Source organism: Gymnoscopelus braueri, assembly GCF_963280865.1.
Source record: "Gymnoscopelus braueri genome assembly, chromosome: 3".
Taxonomy (NCBI): domain Eukaryota; kingdom Metazoa; phylum Chordata; class Actinopteri; order Myctophiformes; family Myctophidae; genus Gymnoscopelus; species Gymnoscopelus braueri.
This window is the reverse complement of record NC_137612.1, coordinates 59,770,268-59,784,635: the sequence shown is the minus strand read 5'-3', so window position 1 is coordinate 59,784,635 and position 14,368 is coordinate 59,770,268. Positions and strand designations below refer to the sequence as shown.

Here is a 14,368-nt window from a genome sequence, read left to right as displayed (position 1 = left end):
TAGACATAGTTTGTTTTGGTATCCGTCTGTAGTGGGCAACTGCGCATGCGTCTGCAATATTTTTTTATTTTCTTTTTACAAATCTTTTTATTGAGTTTTAAAGTATTTTTCTAAACTAGAACCAGGAGACCTGGTACTGCCAGACCCCTAGTGGTTGAAATCTGAATGGCCGGACTTCGCATGACGTGTGTGCAGAGGAAAAGAGGAAAAGAGGGACAAAAGAGGGACGAAAGAGGGACAAAAGAGGGACAAAAGAGGGACGAAAGAGGGACAGACAAAGCCTCATGTAGGCCAACCCTCTGGGTTTGGCAAAAAGGACTCAAGTTTCAAACAAAGACACTGTCTCTTTCCTTTTTTGTTGCCAGACCCAAGGGGTCGGCCTACAGGAGGCTTTGTCGGTCTGTCCCTCTTTTTTAAAGTTATTTGTTGAGTGAGTAAATCTTTGGATGTTGTGTTTTTAGAAGTACATTGGGTTTAGTACAAAGAAGTTTTACTCTGGTAAGGTGAAATCAGACTCCTCCAGTCAGCACTGACCCAAGTTTATATATTTGTAGGCCAAAGACATTTTGTAATGTTCAAGGTTTCTTTATTACATCTTGTGTACATGAGAGTAATATTTTGTAGCAGCAATACAATTATAGCCTGCCATATATATATATATGTTACAGGGAGATTGGAGAACCAGGGAGATTGGAGAAGGCGCGCTCGCATCTAAAAAAAAAATCTAAATCCTAAAAAAAAGCAGAGGCGATGATTGACAGGCAAAATCCCTCACCAGCGACACCCGCAGGCAAAGATTTCTTTTTTCATTGCAGTTGAAAAGGCTTTAGAAATGTGAGAGAAAAACACCTGCCATGGATCAATGGAGTGGAATTTTTTGTTAAAACTTTCTATACACGTTTGAAGGACCATGACAAAGACTTTTAATGTGTGGTAAAACTGAACGTCATGAAACCTTTAAAGTAATATCCTATTTATTATAACATTTGGGCTTGTGGGTTGACTGTGGGTAACTGTGTTACCGGAAGAAAAAAATCCCAAAACGTGACCTCCGTGATGTCATATGCCATCACAAATGCACTGATAACGGGTGCAAAATGTCCCAAGATGTGTGTTTTGTATGGCTGTACAAAACCAGGCTTCGCGGTCTGAAAATCTAGGTGTGAAGGCCGCTAAGAACACTTCATGTAAGACTTGTTTCTCTTTTTTCCCTTCTTACGATGGTTAACTCTTTAACTGCCAGATTAGTTGTTGTTTTGACCTACCTTTGAGTTGTTTTGACCTACCTTTGAAAAATCATGGAATATTTTCCGTGATCGCTGTATGCACAGAGATGGCCTCATTACACACACGCGGATCTCGGGAGTCACAGGGGGAAAAAAGTAGCCGCGCACGATAATCCATTGCAGAGCTGTGGCGTGTTGATTTTTTACTTCTGGGTCAATTCTGGGTCTGACGTCATCTGGCAGTGAAAGCATCATTCATAAGCTAGCCAACATCGCCAGTTGGTGGAAAACCACTGAAAGTCCCCAACACGTCTAACGCGTCCATGGCACTGTGGACCAAGTAACAATGGAGTAGCACGTCCTTGGCAATCAATCAAAGAGTTAAAATGTGCTGGGCAAGGCTGCTCTACTTCCTGACGAACTGCAAAGGAAACTGCATAAATCGGCCTTGTTAGGTATGTATGACATCAGAACGGAGCTATGGTCAGCCTATATAAGGTGTGAGTCCCAAGAGACAGTTTGCTAGATGACAGACCGTGAGTGAGAGGTGACAGAAACAAGGAGACATCCAATAGAGAAAAAGATATAGCAAGTGGAGAGAGAGAGCCTGAGAAAGGGGAAGATATCAAGATAGTGAGCAGGTAGACCCATTGTCCAGCACCTTCAGACATCTATACAGTCCCTCAAAGGTCAGTTTCGACCCGCCGCTCTTGGAAGGAGGGGGATTCAGGCCTCAAGTCTTCACCTGTCCTGAGTGTCCATATGCCTTCGAGTGTACGAAACTATTCCATGGACACTTGAAGAGGAGCCACAATGACCGCTACAGTGAAATGCTGAAAAGGGGGAAGATTCCCGTAACAGCACGTCAGAAAATAACCAGCCCTGTAACCATCGGGGAACACCCCGAAAGAAGCCTTGACGATACACAGCCGCCCCTGCATGGAGTGACGTCCACATCGTCCCATAATCTGTTCTTCGGTTGCTCTGAGTGTGAATATGCTTTCACGTCTCAGGACTACCTCAATAAACACATAAAGAGGAACCACAATGTCCTCTACACCGAAAGGCTGAGGAACGAACAGCAAATGTTAAACTCTGCAGCCAGTCGGAAACAACCAGAGAGACGCTGTGACGATAAACTGCCGCTCCTTGCAGGAGCGGAGTCCCAATACTCCCAGACTCAGAGCTTGTTGACCAATAGACAGATCTCAGCAGCCAGCCAGAAAATCAAGAGAGCTGCAACCAGCCCGAAACTTGGAGAACTAGACGAACCGAGATCTCACAGTGATCAACTGTTGGCCAAGGCTTTAACTCAAACGGAACTAAAGACACATCAGCTGACTTGCATAAAAGGAAATAAAACGCACACCTGTAAACTGTGTGGTAAGAGTTTCTGTAAACTAAGTAATCAGAGTTTCAAGCAGTTACATACCGTGAACAGAAACCAGCATCTCAACATCGAAGAAAAATCATTCCACTGTACACCCCGTGATGAAAGTCAGTTAGCTGATCGGAAGACTCACGAGCATGTTCACGCGGTAGAGAAGTGCCACCCTGGAAGAAAGAGTCTCCACCTGGGACAAAACCCACTCCAGAGTAAGCAGTGTGACGAGAGTTTCAGTCAGTTAGGTAACCTGAAGACACGCAAGCGTGTGCACGGTAAGGAAAAACACTTTCATTGTCAACAGTGTAACAAGAGTTTCAGTCAGTCATGTAACCTGAAGACGCACCAGCGTATCCACACTGGGGAAAAACCTTTCCACTGTCAGCAGTGTGACAAGCCTTTCAATCAGTCAGGTCACCTGCAGATGCATAAGTGTGTTCGAACCGTTCCACCTGTGCATCCCTTGACCCCCGATGAAAACCCCCTACCCGGGGATGGTGATATCACTAGCCCTTATTTGGATGCGTGCTCTAAATCCGGGGGGAAAAGAAAACGGCAGGACGGGGAGGAGGAGGAGGAGGAGGAGGAGGAGGAGAGCAGACCTTTGGGGGCCTCAGGCTCTGAACTAGTGGTTGACGTTAGCCGACAGTCTGATGAAGAGCTCAAACGGAATGAGGTAGAAGAGGCATTGGTGACCCAGTCGGGAATAGAAATTGAAAAGCCTGATGAAGAAGAGATCAAATGGGATGATGAAGAAGAGGAATTTGTGATGGTTGTTAGAGTAGGGAGCGTGACGTATCGGCCTGTGACAGATAAATCGCCACCGTCTCCATCCCCTCACTGTTCACCGATAGGATCTTCACTCCCTCCTTCCCCTATTGGCTGAGCTGTCCTTTCTGCAGATCCCCGAATGCTGGAGCCTGTTAATGAACCGCTAACTGATTGTTGAAGTCGATAATGATGTATGAGAGAAAACAACATCGAAGAGATTATAGTTTGCAAGTCAGGAATGCACCTATACTATTCTATTGCATCTACACGGCTTGGTTGAATCCTTGATTCTGATTTGTCAATCAGCTCATTCTGCGATCTGTTATTTCTCAACAAGAGAAGAACCAAAGAACCAAACTCACTACCGCTAAAGGCCACTATCCCCCTGGGTCACAGTATTTTTTTTTCCATATAAAATAAAATAAAAAAACATTCAAATGTAATGAGAGAAAATAAAACTAGAGGTTCACTCCTGTCATACCTTAATGTTTAGTTTTTCTGCCTTTTAACTATCTATCTCCTAATAAAGTTCTTATTTTGTTTTGTTTTGTTGTAAAGCGACTCTGGGTACCAAGAAAAGAGCTATAAAAATCTGATTAATTTATTATTATTATTATTATTATTATTATTATTATTATTATTATTATTATTATTATTATTGTTAATAGACGGGCTACTTTGCAACTTATATGTTCGAGCAACTTAAGTGCTTGCAGAACATATGATTAGAATTAGTAATTCGAGGGAACGCATTAAAAAACGCATACAAAATCCCCTCAATAGCCACTGGAAGGCTCCGTATATCAGTCAAGCTTAACATAATATTAAAATAACGAAACCTTATTTTAAATGGGTACAAAAAAGTAAGTCAACTTAATTATGCTTGCGTTGCATAGTCTAATGCACGGTCGCAAAGTAAATGCTTAGTTTAATATTTAAATAACGAAATCTTATTTTAAATGCGGTCCAAACTTCATTATGCTTGCATAGCCTAATGCATGGTCGCAAATAAGATTTTGTTATTTGAATATTATATTTAGCAAGGTTTGGCATTATAGATCAACGTACTCTTTTATGTGTTTCTATGTAGCCAGGGGTGAGCTCTAGGGGGTCGGTGACCCCTTAGTTCTGACACTATGGGGGCTGGGGGCTTGCGCATGCTCCACATGCACGAGCAGCTCCACATCCACGCACGAGCACACACCGTCAGCCGCCCGCGAGCCGTCAATCATCAACACAACAACGCACCGTCAGGGGCGAGCCGTCTTTAACACCTTAAACAATGGCCTCAACCTGGCTGCTTTGCATAACATTAGGCTACCCGAGAAAAGCCATGGAGTGTGAAAGGGTTAATCGCTTAGCAGAGGACACAAGAGCTAGTAGCCTACCAGACACTCACGAAGTTACCCCTGTCTAGCTCTGGTCCATAGCGTTAGAAGGAGTTCTCCTTAACGTTATGGTACTTTTCATTCTTTCCCCTCGCACCGCGGTAGCGCAGCCTCTCGTCTGTAGTAAAATAAAAAAATACACTTTTGGTACTCACCAAAACAAAGACGGTTTAATGGAGTTGAAAGCCTATTCTACTAAGTGGGAACACTCTGAGCCCACACCTCACGTCTAAAATACACTTTTTGGCCAGAAAAGAAAATATTTCACCGGAAGGAAGAATCTGGTCAATAGGAAAATTGAAATTCCATTGACCAGATCTGTAGAGGGCACTGTGGAGTAACCAAAAACAGGTTTTAATTCCGGAGAAATATTTTATTTTCTGGCCAAAAAGTGTAATTTAGTAAAGTAGGCTTTCAACTCCATAAACCCGTCTTTGTTTTGGTGAGTAGCAAAAGGGTAATTTTTTTATTTTTTACTTGTTTATGTAAGTCTTAAAAAAAAGTAATTCAAGTAAAGACAAGTTGACTGATTATTTTAAGTACTTATGTGTGGGTGAATCTATGTAAAGGACTTGTATATAAAACTAAAAGGAAAATAAAATAATTAATTAATTGAAACAAAAATAAAAACAACAAATTAACAATGCAACAAAATAATAAGAAATATAAATACATTAATCACATGTTGAATATAGTATTTCAACTAGCACTGAGCTGAGTGGCTATGTGCACATGCCTGCGCACGCACGTGCCCACGCGCGCACGTGCCCGCGCACGTGACGTCATAAAATAGAGCCCCCATAGTTCAAAAATCCACAGCTCACCACTGTGCTAAGCCAATTAATAAAAGAAACAAGTCTATAAGGCCAAGGTGGGCAAATAAAGAGTATAAAAGCCATTTGTTATCTTAATGAAGTAAACAACAAAATAATAAAGTAAAGTTATTATTCCGCTATTATTATTATTATGACTCTTTGCTCCAGTAAATTTCAAGGCTACTGGGTTGTGGAAGGACACGTGCGCTCCTGCGCCCTCATTTATCAAATAATTCCAAGTGATATAAAGCAATTAGAATCAAGCGATTTAAAAATAATATTTATAACATATTTACAATGTTAAGATGCTTAATCATTCACCCAAACAAGTGCTATAACAGTAATGCAGATCTATACATTTGCAGATTAAGCCACGGTCATACTCACATGCCCTGACAAAGGACAAGAGAGTAGACAGTACAGATCATGAGGAGTCAACAGAGGAGCAGGTAACTGCATTCCTTCTTGGCAAATATATCCATAGACAAAAACCCTGGAAGAAAGAGTCTCCACCTGGGACAAAACCCACTCCAGAGTAAGCAGTGTGACGAGAGTTTCAGTCAGTTAGGTAACCTGAAGACACGCAAGCGTGTGCACGGTAAGGAAAAACACTTTCATTGTCAACAGTGTAACAAGAGTTTCAGTCAGTCATGTAACCTGAAGACGCACCAGCGTATCCACACTGGGGAAAAACCTTTCCACTGTCAGCAGTGTGACAAGCCTTTCAATCAGTCAGGTCACCTGCAGATGCATAAGTGTGTTCGAACCGTTCCACCTGTGCATCCCTTGACCCCCGATGAAAACCCCCTACCCGGGGATGGTGATATCACTAGCCCTTATTTGGATGCGTGCTCTAAATCCGGGGGGAAAAGAAAACGGCAGGACGGGGAGGAGGAGGAGGAGGAGGAGGAGGAGAGCAGACCTTTGGGGGCCTCAGGCTCTGAACTAGTGGTTGACGTTAGCCGACAGTCTGATGAAGAGCTCAAACGGAATGAGGTAGAAGAGGCATTGGTGACCCAGTCGGGAATAGAAATTGAAAAGCCTGATGAAGAAGAGATCAAATGGGATGATGAAGAAGAGGAATTTGTGATGGTTGTTAGAGTAGGGAGCGTGACGTATCGGCCTGTGACAGATAAATCGCCACCGTCTCCATCCCCTCACTGTTCACCAATAGGATCTTCACTCCCTCCTTCCCCTATTGGCTGAGCTGTCCTTTCTGCAGATCCCCGAATGCTGGAGCCTGTTAATGAACCGCTAACTGATTGTTGAAGTCGATAATGATGTATGAGAGAAAACAACATCGAAGAGATTATAGTTTGCAAGTCAGGAATGCACCTATACTATTCTATTGCATCTACACGGCTTGGTTGAATCCTTGATTCTGATTTGTCAATCAGCTCATTCTGCGATCTGTTATTTCTCAACAAGAGAAGAACCAAAGAACCAAACTCACTACCGCTAAAGGCCACTATCCCCCTGGGTCACAGTATTTTTTTTCCCATATAAAATAAAATAAAAAAACATTCAAATGTAATGAGAAAAAATAAAACTAGAGGTTCACTCCTGTCATACCTTAATGTTTAGTTTTTCTGCCTTTTAACTATCTATCTCCTAATAAAGTTCTTATTTTGTTTTGTTTTGTTGTAAAGCGACTCTGGGTACCAAGAAAAGAGCTATAAAAATCTGATTAATTTATTATTATTATTATTATTATTATTATTATTATTATTATTATTATTATTGTTAATAGACGTGCTACTTTGCAACTTATATGTTCGAGCAACTTAAGTGCTTGCAGAACATATGATTAGAATTAGTAATTCGAGGGAACGCATTAAAAAACGCATACAAAATCCCCTCAATAGCCACTGGAAGGCTCCGTATATCAGTCAAGCTTAACATAATATTAAAATAACGAAACCTTATTTTAAATGGGTACAAAAAAGTAAGTCAACTTAATTATGCTTGCGTTGCATAGTCTAATGCACGGTCGCAAAGTAAATGCTTAGTTTAATATTTAAATAACGAAATCTTATTTTAAATGCGGTCCAAACTTCATTATGCTTGCATAGCCTAATGCATGGTCGCAAATAAGATTTTGTTATTTGAATATTATATTTAGCAAGGTTTGGCATTATAGATCAACGTACTCTTTTATGTGTTTCTATGTAGCCAGGGGTGAGCTCTAGGGGGTCGGCGACCCCTTAGTTCTGACACTATGGGGGCTGGGGGCTTGCGCATGCTCCACATGCACGAGCAGCTCCACATCCACGCACGAGCACACACCGTCAGCCGCCCGCGAGCCGTCAATCATCAACACAACAACGCACCGTCAGGGGCGAGCCGTCTTTAACACCTTAAACAATGGCCTCAACCTGGCTGCTTTGCATAACATTAGGCTACCCGAGAAAAGCCATGGAGTGTGAAAGGGTTAATCGCTTAGCAGAGGACACATGAGCTAGTAGCCTACCAGACACTCACGAAGTTACCCCTGTCTAGCTCTGGTCCATAGCGTTAGAAGGAGTTCTCCTTAACGTTATGGTACTTTTCATTCTTTCCCCTCGCACCGCGGTAGCGCAGCCTCTCGTCTGTAGTAAAATAAAAAAATACACTTTTGGTACTCACCAAAACAAAGACGGTTTAATGGAGTTGAAAGCCTATTCTACTAAGTGGGAACACTCTGAGCCCACACCTCACGTCTAAAATACACTTTTTGGCCAGAAAAGAAAATATTTCACCGGAAGGAAGAATCTGGTCAATAGGAAAATTGAAATTCCATTGACCAGATCTGTAGAGGGCACTGTGGAGTAACCAAAAACAGGTTTTAATTCCGGAGAAATATTTCAACAGAGGAGCAGGTAACTGCATTCCTTCTTGGCAAATATATCCATAGACAAAAACAACATTGAGGCCTGCCATACTCTGGTGAATTTGCAAAGAAAGCAAGGTTCCTCAGGAAACAGGGAAAGATGCAGTCTACTTGGTCTGCAAACTGCAAAGTGTTTATAAAATTGAATGGGCAAGCAGAGCAATCCAAAGTAATGTGCATCAGGAATATTGAGCAGTTGGACAAATTTGACTGATTCTAGAAAGTTATTAGATCAGATCTGCGAGCTGTACTATTAATGGTTTATGTTATGTTAAAAGGGTAATGTATTTAACACTGTATTATCTATATTATATTTATATCAGACACATTTAACATGCTGGAAATTGAACAGGACATAGATCCAGATCATAATCTCTTTAACAACATAAATACAAACTGCTGTTATTATACAGAGCAGCAGTTTAATAAAAATATCAATTATGAAAATGGCATCTCAATCATTCACTTTAATGGCCGTAGCCTTTATACAAGTTTCAAGAGTATAAGAAATTATTTAAATACGTTTAAAAACCCTTTTAATGTCATTGCTATATCAGAATCATGGCTCAAAGTTGAGAGAGGAATGGATTTTGTTTTACAGGGATATGAACTTAGTTATATAAATAGAGAGAGCAAAATTGGAGGAGGGGTGGCTCTCTTTGTAGATAAAAGCCTAATTTATAAGGTTGTTGAAACCATGTCAGTAATTATTGATGAGGTGATGGAGTGTATCACTATTGAAATTTGTATGGAAAAAAAAAATATGTGATTGTCAGCTGTGTTTATAGAACAGCAGGATCCAATATTGAAACATTTACTTACAATATGGAAAGGTTGTTTTCTGATACAAAACAAAAGGTACATTTTATCTGTGGCGATTACAACATTGATTTGTTAAATCCCAACAAACATAAATTGACAGATGAATTTAGTGAAGTAATGTACAGCATGGGTCTCTTTCCAGCCAAGTAGAATAACATCCCACTGTGCCACTCTGATTGATAATATATTTACAAATAATATGGAAGACAATATTGTGAGTGGATTATTAATGAACGACATTAGTGATCACCTGCCTGTACTTATAATATATGACTGTAATCGCAAGAAGAGGAAGGAGTACAAGGAGATTAAATAAAGGAGAGTGAGAACTGAGGAAGCTGTATCCATGTTTGGAAGGGATTTATTAAATTATAATTGGAAGGATATACATGACGAAGTAGATGTTGACAAAGCATATGATTTATTCTTGGATATAGTCATGACCTTATATAGTAGAAACTGCCCATTAAAACAATATAGCAGTAATAACAAGTACTCAGAAAGTCCTTGGATATCTAAGGGCCTGCAAAATGCCTGTAAGAAAAAGATAACGCTATATAGGACATTTATAAAATCTAGAACGAAAGAGGCAGAGCAAAAATATAAGAAATACAAAAATAAATTAATCAATATTATGAGGATATGTAAGAAGAATGATTATACCAAAATATTAGAGAATAATAAAAAAAAATATTAAAGGCATGTGGAAAATATTAAACAGTATTATTAAAAACGGACCAACCAAACCAAGCAACCCTGAACATTTTACTGATAATGATACAACAATTAGAAATATGAATGATGTGGTTGATGGGTTTCAGTAAGTTCTTACTTAAGTTCTTCTTCTGTCAATGTGGGTCCAAAGCTTGCACAATAAATAAAAAACACACTGCCTGGGAAGAGTTGTGCTGATTATATAGAAAGAAATCCAAACTCAATTTATTTGGGAACGGTAGAAAAGAGGAAAATCATAGATATTGTAAATAAGTGTTAGGGCGCGCTCCCACCAAGAGTTGGCTGGCCGCTGTTTGCAGAATCTGCCAATGCATTGTCAATGCAAATGCGTTGATTCACGCAAGAGCAGATTTTTCCGCTAGTCGCGTTTATCTGCTCTCCGCGACTAAGCATAAAACTGCTGGAGGCAGGCGCTGATTTTCTCCCTCTGTCCAATCGGGTGAGTCGAAGGCGGACCGTCTCAAGACTCAGGAAGCAACATGGTGCTCAAGGCAGCAGGCACAGGCGGTGCGGGCTACGGGGAGGCTCCTGAAAGTGAGTGACAGGCGCGACACTCCCGCTTTTTAGAATCCGCTGGCTGCAAAAAACTGTGGCACAACCTGCGTTTAACAGCGGCCAGCCAACTCTTGGTGGGAGCGCGCCCTAAAGACAAAACCTCCACAGATTGGAATGATATTGACATGCATTGACACTTGCAAGAAAGTAATCGATGGAATAGTAGATCCACTAACCCATATTTGTAATATATCTTTTAGAACAGGAATATTTCCAGAAAAAATGAAGACTGCCAAGGTCATCCCAATATATAAAACTGGTGACAAACAAAAATTTACTAACTATAGGCCTGTATCTCTACTGTCTCAGTTTTCAAAGATACTTGAAAAGGTTTTTGTTGCAAGACTGGACAATTTCATTGAACAAAATGACTTGTTAATGGAGAGTCAATATGGTTTTAGATCAACATCAATGGCTTTAACAGAGTTAGTAGAGGAATTAACTAGTTGTAGCCAAAACAGAAAATATGCAGTGGGAATATTTATTGACTTGAAAAAAGCATTTGATCATGGAATACTCCTTAAAAAAATGGAAGCATATGGTCAGAGGGGTGGTTTTTGACTGGCTGAAAAGCTATATAGAAAATAGGCAGCAATTCATACATATGGGTCATAAGTCCAGGTGTCTTAATATTTCCTGTGGTGTCCCTCAGGGGTCAGTCTTGGGCCCCACACTATTTATCTTATATATTAATGATATTTGTAGAGTTTCTAATGACTTACATTTTGTTGTTTTTGCTGACGACACAAATATATTTTGTTCTGGGGATGACCTGAAGCAGCTGAATTATCTGTGCTCTAAGATGGCAAGGAGCATTGGCATCTTGGCCAAAACTAAGCATATATTGAACCATCAAGCCTTACACACACTTTATTGTGCACTTATCCTACCATACTTGAACTATTGTGTGGAAGTATGGGGTAACACCTATAAGAGCTCCCTAAAAAGGATATGCACACTTCAAAAAAGAGCAATAAGGATAGTTCACAATGTTGGTTATCTTGAGCACACAAATACTTTGTTTTTACAGTCAAATATTTTAAAATGTATGGACCTTGTCAATTTTAAATCTGTATTGATGGTTTTTAAAGCAAGGAATTATTTACTCCCAAAGAACCTTCAAAAAATGTTTAAAGATAAAGAAGTAGGAAGATATGACCTAAGAAGGAAGGAAGACTTACAGCACCCTTTTGCTCGCACTACACAAAAAAGTATGTGCATTTCAGTCTGCGGAGTTACACCGTGGAATGAACTCCAGGAAGAAATAAAACAAAGCAATAGTATGCCACATTTTAAACATCAATATAAGAAAAGCATTTTTAAGAAGTATAGTAATGAGGAGGGAATTTTAATGTGAATTGTTGATGGTGATGGATAGTTTTGTGCATGGTGAAGTTGTATTGAAGTACAAATGTATAAATTAGTTTTTTCTATTTGTTTTTCTTTTTAAGATATTTTCCAATAAGATTTTGTGTAAATATGAAACTGTAATAGGGGGTAGGATATTTTATAAGCATTAGCTTCTTCCTGCTCCTTTTCGAACACTTATGATTTATTGTTCATTGAGATAGTTGAAATAGTTTTTTAAATATTTTGTATTCTTTACTTTATTGTTTTGTTTTGACATTTTTTATTGTATGATGTTCGAAACAAATAAAACGAAACTAAACAAAACGAAAGATCTTGCCAGGCTATCTCTCACGAATGTGCATGGACCGGTGTCAGGTCTCCAGAGCGCGCACTGCGCACTGCGCACTGCTCTATAATGGGTTGAATTAATACAAAAAACTTAAAGGCCGGGTTCTCAAGTGCACAGTGTTACGTGTCTGCCTAACAGGCTTAAACAGCACGCACGTAAGACCTTCTGGACAAAGTAATTTAGAAGCAAACCTGACTCCTTCGCAGCCTATGTAGTGCTGTCCTATAGGCAGCAGTTTGAACATCCTTTGTAGTGAATATATACAGTGAAATAGATCGATACAAATAACACACCCACACACACACACACATACATACATATATATATATATATATATATATATATATATATATATATATATATATATATATATATATATATATATATATATATATGTCACGTGCAACCCTTACCCACAAAAAAAAAACTTAAAGCTATCAACATGAACGCGAAGTTTACAAATTGTACTCTCACAGATGATCTGATCATATGATACAAATATTAAGCATATGCCTTAACTAAAGGTTGATAAATGATGCTGAGCCAAACATGTTTCCATATATATATATATATATATATATGACAGCACTGGGCTACGAAGCCTCTCCCAGGAGTACGTGCGTGCTGTTTCCCGAAGCTATCTGCTATCTGCCAAACAGCAAGTGTGGGGACATGGCCCTCATTTATCAACGCAGCGTATAAACCGGCTTATATTTTTCCATATATTCGGCCGTACACCAACGTCAAAGTCACATTTACCAACGAATCCTACACAGCCGACCCCAGCGTACATTTGGTCCCAGGCTTGATAAATGTCACGGCTGAATTCAATCTGGCACGCCTTTAAATATTCTTGTTTCTGGGGACTCGCCCTCCGTTTTGCGACAATGGCGACTCGCTTTACGGCCAAAAAAAGGAACTATTCCGAAGTAGAGATTGACGTCTTAACATCTGAGGTAGAGAAACACCGGGGCGTATTATTTGGAAGCCTAAAAAGTGGCATCAAGACCACTCAAAAAACTAAGGTGTGGAACCAAATTGCAGAGAATGTAAACAGCGTGGCATTGGACCGTAGAACACCAGCAGAGGTTTGTTATTCTTTTTCAATATAGATGTTAACATTACATAAATAAATACATGCCATGCCATATCCTATAGCCTACAATATTTATATTGTAGGCTACAATATTTATATTGTAGGCTATAGGATAATATAATAATATAATAATATAATCCAAAATATAATCCAAATTAATAATATAAAAGCGCTAATTTGGTCTATGCCGTTCAGGTCAAGAAGAAATGGTCAGATTTAAAAATGAACACCAAAAAGCGGGTGGCAGCGCTGAGGAAGAGTCAGCTTCTAACCGGTGGTGGTCAAGTAAGTTGATATGACATTGTTTACTTAAGACAAAGCAACAGGTTGATTAAACGCTATAGCCTGTATATAGATCGGGAGCTTATTTCCATTCTGATCCTCTGACCAGACTGATCCTGACCTAAAGCTCAGCGAGGTGGAGGAGAGGATAGCCTCCCTCATGTGACCTGAGACCACTGAGGGCCTGGACGTGCCAGGGGGTGACACTGCCGACGGCGGTGGTAAGTTCATAGCCTATGATGATACCAGTAGGCTATAGCTTATCATTGGACCATATATATATATAAATGAGTACACCGTTCACACATTTACATTTTTTGGTTTTTTATTCATTGTACAATTTGTTATTTCAGAGCCTGCATGTTCCAGCAGCGGCACCCAAACTCGGCAAAGCTGTGGTGGCGCAACGGGGGCAGCCGTTGTGGTACCAGAAGAGGAACCAGCTGGCAGCAGTGGAGAGGGAGGACGGACGCGCGGTGGGAGAGCGCGCGCGTCCTCCCTCCCCACTGCTGCAGCAGTGGCACCAGCCAGCAGTGGTGGAGGGAGGGCACGCGGTGAGAGAGCGGGCCAGTCCTCCACTGCACCACCAGCAGCAGCAGCAGCAGCAGCAGTAGTAGTAGTGGAACCGGTCAGCAGTGGAGAGGAGAGAGCGCGCGCGTCCTCCCTCCCCACTGCTGCAGCAGCAGCGGCGGCACCAGCCAGCAGTGGAGGGGGGGGGCACGCCGT

General features: G+C 40.5%; 1 long non-coding RNA gene across 1 annotated transcript; it reads left to right on the top strand.

Moving 5' to 3' along the window:
- The first annotated feature begins 13,541 nt into the window (after positions 1–13,541).
- LOC308082501 lies at positions 13,542–14,141 on the top strand. Its single transcript, XR_013932931.1, has 3 exons — positions 13,542–13,645; positions 13,752–13,860; positions 13,996–14,141. It is a non-coding gene; the product is annotated as an uncharacterized lncRNA (long non-coding RNA).
- Positions 14,142–14,368: the final 227 nt, after the last annotated feature.